The sequence below is a fragment of the Triticum dicoccoides genome, chromosome 7B (genome assembly GCF_002162155.2).
Source record: "Triticum dicoccoides isolate Atlit2015 ecotype Zavitan chromosome 7B, WEW_v2.0, whole genome shotgun sequence".
Lineage (NCBI taxonomy): Eukaryota > Viridiplantae > Streptophyta > Magnoliopsida > Poales > Poaceae > Triticum > Triticum dicoccoides.
Window position 1 is genome coordinate 128,423,161 of NC_041393.1, and position 10,236 is coordinate 128,433,396.

Below are 10,236 nucleotides of genomic sequence, written 5' to 3' on the forward strand. Positions count from 1 at the left end.
TCTCCTCCTCGTCTTCGCGGGAGGAGTCCGCCTCAGAGTCATCGGACGATGAATCCGATAACACCTGACGCCGGGAACTCTTTCGAGTTCCCGTGGCCTTCTTCTTGGCCTTCTTCTCCGGCACCATGTGAGGTGCCGGAACCAGCAGCCCGTTAAGCGGGCGTCCGCTGGGTCTTCTGGCAAAGGAGCCGGACAATTAGTCTGCTCGGCCTTCTTCAGCCAGTCCTGTCAAAGGAAAGGGAGTTTAGATCCCGCATAGAGTCAAACTATGGAAAACAAGTGTCCCGTAAAGGGTAAAATCGCTTACCTCGCCAGCCTGACGCTGCGAGCTGAATACGCGATCTTCGGTAGCGGATGCGGGAGCCTCGGCACCCTTGAACAACACCCTCCAGGCCTCTTCGTACGTAGTTTCGAAGAGCCTGTTCAAGGTCTGGTGCTGTGCCGGATCGAACTCCCACATATTGAAGTCTTGTTGTTGGCATGGGAGAATCCGGCGGATGAGCATGACCTGGACTACGTTGACAAGCTTGAGCTTCTTGTTCACTAGCTTTTGGATGCAGGCTTGGAGTCCGGTCAGCTCCTCCGAATTGCCCCATGTCAGGCCCTTCTCTTTCCAGGAGGTGAGCCATGTGGGGATGCCATATCTGAATTCGGGGGCCGCTGCCCATTCAGGGTCACGCGGCTCGGTGATGTAGAACCATCCCGATTGCCACCCTTTGATGGTTTCCGCGAAGGCGCCTTCAAGCCATGTGACGTTGGGCATCTTGCCCACCATGGCACCTCCGCACTCCGCTTGGCTGCCCTTCACAACCTTCGGCTTGACATTGAAGGTCTTGAGCCACAAGCCGAAGTGGGGCTGGATGCAAAGGAAGGACTCGCACACGATGATAAACGCCGAGATGTTGAGGATGAAATTCGGGGCCAGATCATGGAAATCCAGGCCATAATAGAACATGAGCCCCCGGACGAAGGGGTGGAGTGGGAAGCCCAGTCCGCGGAGGAAATGGGGAAGGAATACCACCCTCTCATGGGGCCCGGGGGTGGGGATGAGCTGCCCCTTGTCGGGGAGCCGGTGCACGATATCGCTGGACAAGTATCCGGCGCTGCACAGCTTCTTGATGTGCCCCTCCGTAACGGAGGAGGCCATCCACTTGCCTCCCGCTCCGGACATGATTGGATAAGGTTGAGGTGAGATGTGCGGACTTGGGCACTGGAGCTTGAGTGCGCGGAGATGGATAAGCAAAGGAGGAAGAAGGCGTAGGTAAAAAGGTGGATGCTTATCCCCTTATATATGGGCGGACGAAACCGTGCGTCCCCACCGGCCTGGTAAAACTCGCTTATCTCCCAAGCGCCGCAAGCAATGGCGCGGTTGGGTTACCCACGTCCGTATTGATGGGAATCCCGAAATAAGGGGAACACGATCTCTGCTTTGGCAAGACATGCCAAGGAAACCGCTTCGCTAAACGCGCTGAGGTGGAACAATAAAAACAATTCAAGTAAAGGCTTGGCCATGGCGTGATGTCATGCTACGAAATATGTCAGCAGATTGAAGTTGTGTAAATGTTATTCTCTCTACGGTGGTATGTGGAATTTATTTTGCAGAGCCGAACACTATCCTGGCGTTCACAATCTTCTATGAAGTATTCGGAGGAGGAACCTGCCCTGCAATGCCGAAGACAATATGCGCGCCGAACTCGTCGTCATTGAAGCCTGGTTCAGGGGCTACTGAGGGAGTCCTGGACTAGGGGGTGTCTGGATAGCCGAACTATCATCATTGGCCGAACTCCAAGACTATGAAGATACAAGATTGAAGACTTCGTCCCGTGTCCGGATGGGACTTTCCTTGGTGTGGAAGGCAAGCTTGGCGATACGGATATGTAGATCTCCTACCATTGTAACCGAATCTATGTAACCCTAGCCCTCTCCGGTGTCTATATAAACCGGAGGGTTTTAGTCCGTAGGACGAACAGCAATCATACCATAGGCTAGCTTCTAGGGTTTAGCCTCCTTGATCTCGTGGTAGATCCACTCTTGTAATACCCGTAACATCAATATCAATCAAGCAGGACGTAGGGTTTTACCTCCATCGAGAGGGCCCGAACCTAGGTAAAAACATCGTGTCCCTTGTCTCCTGTTACCATCCGCCTAGACGCACAGTTCGGGACCCCCTACCCGAGATCCGCCGGTTTTGACACCGACAAGAGGTAAATCCTACTTCCTGCTTGGATGTATTGATGATGATCTTGATTACAAATGTGCACTTGGCAAGCCTAGTTCTCGAGAGATTGTCTGTTGTTTCTCTAACCCAGGGCTCCCCTTTATATATAGGTTGAGGCCCGGGGTGTACACTAGAGTCCAAGCCGGAATAAGTTCCATGCACAAGTCTACATCTTGCCTCCTAAGAAAGGAAAGCTCATACGTCGGTTTACGAGTTGGGCCAAGCCTGGTCCATCGTAAGTCGGCCCACGACAGCGAGCGGCTTAATCTTCTGGCAAGCTACAACCCAGTGATACGTCTCCAACGTATCTATAATTTATGAAGCATTCACGCTGTTTTATTATCATTCTTGGATTTTTTACAATCATTTTATAGCAACTTTATATCATTTTTGGGACTAACCTATTGACCCAATGCCTAGTGCCAGTTGCAGTTTTTTGCTTGTTTTCTTACATTGCAAGAAATCAATATCAAACAGAGTCCAAATGCAACAAAACTCCTGGAGGTTTTTTTAGGCCAGAAGAAAGCCAGTGGGACAAGGAAGCACCTGGGGGGCTGCTCGGGGGGAGCAACACCCACCAGGGCACGCCAAGAGGCCAAGGCACGTCCTGGTGGGTGCTGCCCACCTCGAGTGCTCCCTTAACCGCCTCTTCATCCTATAAATCCCAAATATTCCAAAACCCTTTGGGGTAGCCCTAGATCAGAAGTTCCACCGCCGCAAGGCCTCTGTATCCATGAGATCCAATCTAGACCTCATTCTGGCACCCTGACGGAGGGGGAATCATCACTGGTGGCCATCTTCATCATCCAGGAGGCCACCATGATGAGGAGGGAGTAGTCCACCCTCGGGGCTGAGGGTTTGTACTAGTAGCTATGTGTTTAATATCTCTCTCTTGTGTTCATGAGATGTCACGATCTTGATGTATCGCGGGCTTTGTTAATATAGTCGGATCATATGGTGTTTTCCCCTCTCTATCTTGTTGTGACGAATTGAGTTTTTCCCTTTGGGATTTCGTTGTTATCAGATTGAATACTTTTATGGATTTGAGAACACTTGATATATGTCTTGCAATTGAATACTCATGGTGATAATGGGGTATCATATTGATCCACTTGATATATGTTTTGGCACTCAACTCGCGGATTCCCGAGGTGACATTGGGGTAATCTATGCATAGGGGTTGATGCACGTTCTTGTCTTTGTTTCTTCGGTAGAAATCTTGGGGCACTCTTTGAAGTTCTTTGTGTTGGATTGAATATTATAAATCTGAATTTCCTTTGGTGTTATTTTAGTACAAACTATAGGATAGATCGAACGGAAAGAATAGCTTTGTGTTATTTTTGTAGGAACTCTTGAATAGATCGAACAGAAATAATATCTTTGAGGTGGTATCGTACCCTACAAACAATTCCATCTTATGTTCTCCGCTAGATAGGAACTTTGGAGTGATTCTTCATCGCACTTTGAGGGATGGTTATATGATCCAACTATGTTAGCATTGTTGAGAGGTTGCACTAGTGAAAGTATGCACCCTAGGCCTCATTTTCCATTATTGCAATATCGTTTGTGCTCCATTTTATCATTTACTACCTTGCTGTTTTTTATTGTTCGCACTGCAAAAACTCATATCTACTATCCATACTACACTTATATCACCATCTCTTCGCTGAACTAGTGCACTTATACAATTTGCTATTGTATTGGGTGTGTTGGGGACACAGAGATTTCTTGTATTTGATTGTAGGGTTGCTTGAGAGAGACTATCTTCATCCTATGCCTCCCACGGATTGATAAACCTTACGTCATCCACTTGAGGGAAAATTGCTACTATCCTACAAAACTCTGCGCTTGGAGGCCCAACACGTGTCTACAAGAATAAAGTTGCATAGTAGACATCAAGCTCTTTTCTAGCGCCGTTGCCGGGGAGGTTAGGTAAGCAACACTCACATCCCGTCATCGAAGCTCTTTTCTAGCACCGTTGCCGGGGAGGTGAGTGCTTGAAGGTATATCTTTAGATCTTGCAATCAAATCTTTTAGTTTCTTGTTTTATCACTAGTTTGGTTTATAAAAGAAAACTACATAAAATATGGAATTGAGGTTGCATCATATTATTGATCATCTTTATAATACCTTTCTTGAAAATGATGGTTCGGAAAATTGTGCTCAATTGATAGAAGAAGAATTTAATAAAATGATTGGCATGAATGATGAGCATGATTGCAATGTTGTTAGTATGAATTCTTTGAATATCCATGATGATAATGATTGCAAAGCTACAAGCTTGGGGATGCTATGTTTGATGAAGATGATATTTTTACTCCCCAAGTTTTGATGAGATAAATTATTATGATGATAGCATGCCTCCTATTTATGATAATTATAATGATGAAAGTGGATTTGGGAAGGTCATGACTTTATTTAGTGATGAATCCACCATTTTGGATGAGGCCTCAATTGACTATGATAACAAGGTTGCTATCTTGATGATTATGGTGATGACATGTATGCTATAAAGAATAATTATAACCATGAAACTTGTCATCATGATTTTAATTTTCACTCTCATGATAGTTATCTTGTTGAGTTTGCTCCCACTACTATTGATGAGAAGAAATTTGCTTATGTGGAGAGTAATAAGTTTTATATGGTTATGTGTCATGAAAAGAATGCTTTATGTGATGGTTATATTGTTGAATTTATTCATGATGCTACTGAAAATTATTATGGGGGAGGAACTTATGCTTGTAGGAATTGCAATAATATCAAGTTTCCTCTCTATGTGTTGAAAATCTTGAAGTTGTGCTTGTTTTTCCTTCCTATGCTAGTTGATTCTTCTTCCCATAAGTTGTTTGCTCACAAAATCCCTATGCATAGGAAGTGGGTTAGACTTAAATGTTCTAGTCATATACTTCACGATGCTCTTTTTGTGTTTCAATTCTTTACTTTATGTGAGCATCATTGAAATCATCATGCCTAGCTTAAAAGGCATTAAAGAAAAGCACTTGTTGGGAGACAATCCAACATTTACCCCTAGTGTTTTTGTGCGTTCACATGATTAGGATACTTTAGTAACCATGTTTTATTGTTTTTGTTTCAATAAAGTGCCAAGTGAAGCCTTTGGGATCATGTTGGGTGATAGTTGATTTGATCTTGCTGAAAAACAGAAACTTTTGCCCTCACAAAAACAAATCTCATTTTTAACATAAGGGTGATTTTGAGTTCATTCTTTTTTAAGAAGATTTATATAAAAATTTCTCACGTGTTCATATTTTTTTCATAATTTTTGGAGTAGTAGAAGTATGATTTGAGTACAGATTACTACAGACTGTTCTGTTTTTGACAGATTCTGTTTTCAATGCATAGTTTAGTTTCTATGGCTTATATTGCTCAATATAAATTGTAGAAATGATATGATACAGTAGTAATTGTGTGGAAAAAATTATGAATCTTGTCTTTGACAGTAACAAAAGTGAAATGGTTTGCTCTTTATCATACTAACCTATCTCACAAGGTTCCGTTAAGTTTTGTTTGATTGAAGTTTTCAAGTTTTCGGTGAGATGTCGATATGAGGAGAATAAGGAGTCACAAGACCCTAAGCTTGGGGATGACCAAGGCACCCCCAAAGTAATATTCAAGGAAGATCCAAGCAACTAAGCTTGGGTATGCCCCGGAAGGCATCCCCTCTTTCGCCTCCAACATTATCGGTAACCTCACTTGGAGCTATGTTTTCATTCGTCACATGATATGTGTTTTGCTTTGAGCGTCAATTTATTTTGTTAGGATTTTCTTGCTGTTATTTATTATATTTTTTTGCATCTTTTTTTCAATAAAAATGTCATGTATAGCCTTTATTATGCTTATTTTGCAACTCTACATGTTGCTGTTTCAAAACAGAAAGTTTATCGATGTTGCAAAAAGTCCCTAGAAAAGTCAGAATACGATAAAATATTGAAACTTTTTGAAAAATAAGTTCTGATAAATTTTCTACGGTGTGGTACTTTTTTTTCATAATTTTTGGAGTTTAAGAAGTATTGATACTCTTGCATTCTTTACAGACTGTTATGTTTGCATTGTTTGCATACGTTTGCTTGTTTGATGATTCTATTTGAGGATAGGACTATTAAATATGCATAGGCATTTATTATGCAATGTTGAATAATAATTTTAGTGATTTGCTACAGTATATAATGATAAGGTTATTGCATTGGTTTATACTAACTTATCTCATGAGTTCTTGTTGAGTTTTTTGTGGATGAAGCTTTTGAGATTTAGGAAAACCGTGATATGAGAAGAATTGAGGAGACACAAAAGCTCAAGCTTGGGGATGCCCAAGGCACCCCAAGATAATATTTCAATAAGTCTCAAGCATCTAAGCTTGGGGATGCCCCGATATGCATCCCACCTTTCCTCTTCAACTATTATTGATTAGTATCGGTTGAGCCTAAGTTTTTGCTTCTTCACATGAGTTGTGCTATTCTTAGAATGTTATTTTATTTTCATCTTCTTCCTGTTTTAATAAATTACTTAGATCTTAAAGTTTGTAAATAAGAGAGAACCCTCAATTAGCTACCCATTTACATAACTACTCACTTGATCTTCACTTATATCTTTTTGGAGTAGCTTGTCATTTACCCTCGTGCTTCACTTTTATCCTATGAGTAATTTGTTGAATAAATTGAATATCATGAAGTCGAAATTACATGTTCATATCATGCCTAGTAGTGGCTTAACACTAAGTTTAGAAAGTGAAAGCTTTTCAAGCTTGACAATCACAATATTGGTCAGACAAGCAATTCACGAATAATTAGTATAAGGAAGAGAACTTTCACATGCAAATACACTATCTTGGAAATCTTTTGTGATTGTGAGCCCCCATCAAAATATTATATGCCAAAATTGTTGACGTTGGACAAGGAAGACAACGTAATGATTTATGTTTGTTCATATCACATAGAAGTTATATTGTCATAGATCCTTCAACATGTGGTGCTTGCCCCCTATCTCGCTTGCCAAAAATTCTGCACCAAGTAGAGATACTAATTGTGCATCCAAAAACCCTTAAACCCAATCTTGTTTTGAGAGTCCACCATACCTACCTAAGGATTGAGCAAGATCCTTCAAGTAAGTTGTCATCGGTGCAATAAGGCAATAAAAATTGCTTCTAAAAGTGTTAGATCATTTAGTGTAAGATAAAATTGAGCGTTGTACAAACTTGTGATGGCAAAGAATAAAACCGATAGACTGCATAATAAAGGTTGCTATCATAAGGGGCAATATAACATGATGTTCTTTTGCACTAAGGGGTTGAGCATAAAAACAAATAAGCGCATGGCAACCTCTGCTTCCCTCTGTGAAGGGCCTATCTTTTACTTTATGTATTTACTTTTATGCAAGATTCAAAGTTTTTCTTTCTATTCCTTTTTATTTTTCTCCTTTGGCAAGCATCATGTGGTGAGGAAAGATCTAGGCACATATGTCCAGCTGAATATGGGTAGCATGAGTTATTATTGTTGATATCACCCAAAGGTGAATATGTTGGGAGGCGAAACTATAAGCCCCTATCTTTCTATGTGTTCGGTTGAAATGTTTTGCTCATGTGTATGCGGTGAGTGTTAGCAATCATAGAAGACTATATGATGGTTGAGTATGTGGAGCTCTTACTTAGACTCTATTGAATAAGTTGAATTGCAATTGCTTGGTGACTGAGAACATAGGTTGTTGAGTTTCAAGAGAATTCATTGTTTGAACCGTAACATGTGAATTGGTTGCTACTATAACATGAGAAGTTTTATAAGAAAGAATTGTTGTTATGATGCTAGGAAAAGTGATTGAAATAATCATCGATCAAACTTATGCACTTTGCTAGCATTCACACTTCATAAGTTATTTGTTTTATCATTTACCTACTTGAGGACGAGTAGGAATTAAGCTTGGAGATGCTGATACATCTCCAACGTATCTATAATTTATGAAGTATTCATGTTGTTTTATTATCATTCTTGGATGTTTTAGAATCATTTTATAGCAACTTTATATCATTCTTTGGGACTAACCTATTGACCCAATGCCCAATGCCAGTTGGTGTTTTTTGCTTGTTTTTTACATCGCAGGAAATCAATATCAAACGGAGTCCAAATTAAATGAAACTCCTGGAGGATTTTTTTGGGCCAGAAGAAAGCCAGTGGGCCAAAGAAGCACCTGGGGGGCTGCTCGGGGGGAGCAGCACCCACCAGGGCGCGCCAGGAGGCCCAGGCGTGCCCTGGTGGGTGCCGCCCACCTTTGGTGCCCCCTGAACCGCCTCTTCGCCCTATAAATTCCCAAATATCCCAAAACCCTTCGAGGTAGCCCTAGATCAGAACTTCCGCCGCCGCAAGGCCTCTGTATCCATGACATCCAATCTAGACCCTGTTCCGGCACCCTACCGGAGGGGGGAATCATCACCGGTGGCCATCTTCATCATCCCGATAGCCACCACGATGAGGAGGGAGTAGTCCACCCTCGGGGCTGAGGGTTTGTACCAGTAGCTATGTGTTTAATCTCTCTCTCTTGTGTTCTTGATATGTCATGATCTTGATGTATCACGGGCTTTGTTAATATAGTCGGATCATATGGTGTTTCCCCCTCTCTATCTTGTTGTGATGAATTGAATTTTTCCCTTTGAGATTTAGTTGTTATTGGATTGAATACTTTTATGGATTTGAGAACACTTGATATATGTTTTGCAGTTGAATACTCGTTGAGGGAGTCCTGAACTAGGGTGTGTCCGGATAGCCGAACTACCATCATCGGCCGGACTCCAAGACTATGAAGATACAAGATTGAAGACTTCGTCCCGTGTCCGGATGGGACTTTCCTTGGCGTGGAAGGAAAGCTTGGCGATGCGGATATGTAGATCTCCTACCATTGTAACCGACTCTGTGTAACCCTAGCCCTCTCCGGTGTCCATATAAACTGGGTGGCTTTAGTCCGTAGGACGAACAACAATCATACCATAGGCTAGCTTCTAGGGTTTAGCCTCCTTGATCTCGTGGTAGATCTACTCTTGTAACACACATCATAAATAGTAATCAAGCTGGACGTAGGGTTTTACCTCCATCAAGAGGGCCCGAACCTGGGTAAAACATCGTGTCCCTTGTCTCCTGTTACCATCCGCCTAGACGCACAGTTCGGGACCCCCTACCCGAGATCCGCCGGTTTTGACACCGACATTGGTGCTTTCATTGAGAGTTCCTCTGTGTCGTCACCGATAGGCTCGATGGCTTCTTCGATCATCATCAACGATGCAGTCCAGGGTGAGACCTTCCTCCCCAGACAGATCTTCGTATTCAGCGGCTTTGCACTGCTGGCCAATTCGCTTGGCCATCTGGAGCAGATCAAAAGCTACGCCCCTGGCCGTCAGGTCAGATTTGGAAGTTTGAACTTCACGGCTGACATCCGCAGGGACTTGATCTTCGATGGATTCGAGCCACAGCCAAGCGCGCCGCACTGTCACGACGGGCATGATTTAGCTCTGCAGCCGGGCAGTACCCTGGAGGCCGCACTCGAGCCCGCTCCGATTTTCAATTCGGAGCCGGCTGCGCAGATCGAGGATGGATGGCTAGACACCGCCTCGGGGGCTGCCACCTCCACGGTGATAGAGCCGAACACTGACCTTGTCCCTCATGAAGCTCGTGACTCCGAGGTGCCAGACTCCTTGCCGGACTCCGAACCTCCCGCGCCCCCTCCAATCGAATCCGATTGGGCGCCGGTCATGGAGTTCACCGCAGCGGACATCTTACAACACACACCTTTCGGCGACATCTTGAGTTCGCTAAAGTGTCTCTCGTTATCAGGAGAGCCCTGGCCGGACTGACGGTTGGAATGCGGATGACGAAGAAATTCAACGCCCACCCACCACCCACTTAGTAGCCACTGTTGACGATCTAACCGACATGCTAGACTACGACTCCGAAGACATCGACGGTATGGACGATGATGCCGGAGACGACCAAGAACCAGCGCCTACCGGGCACTGGAAA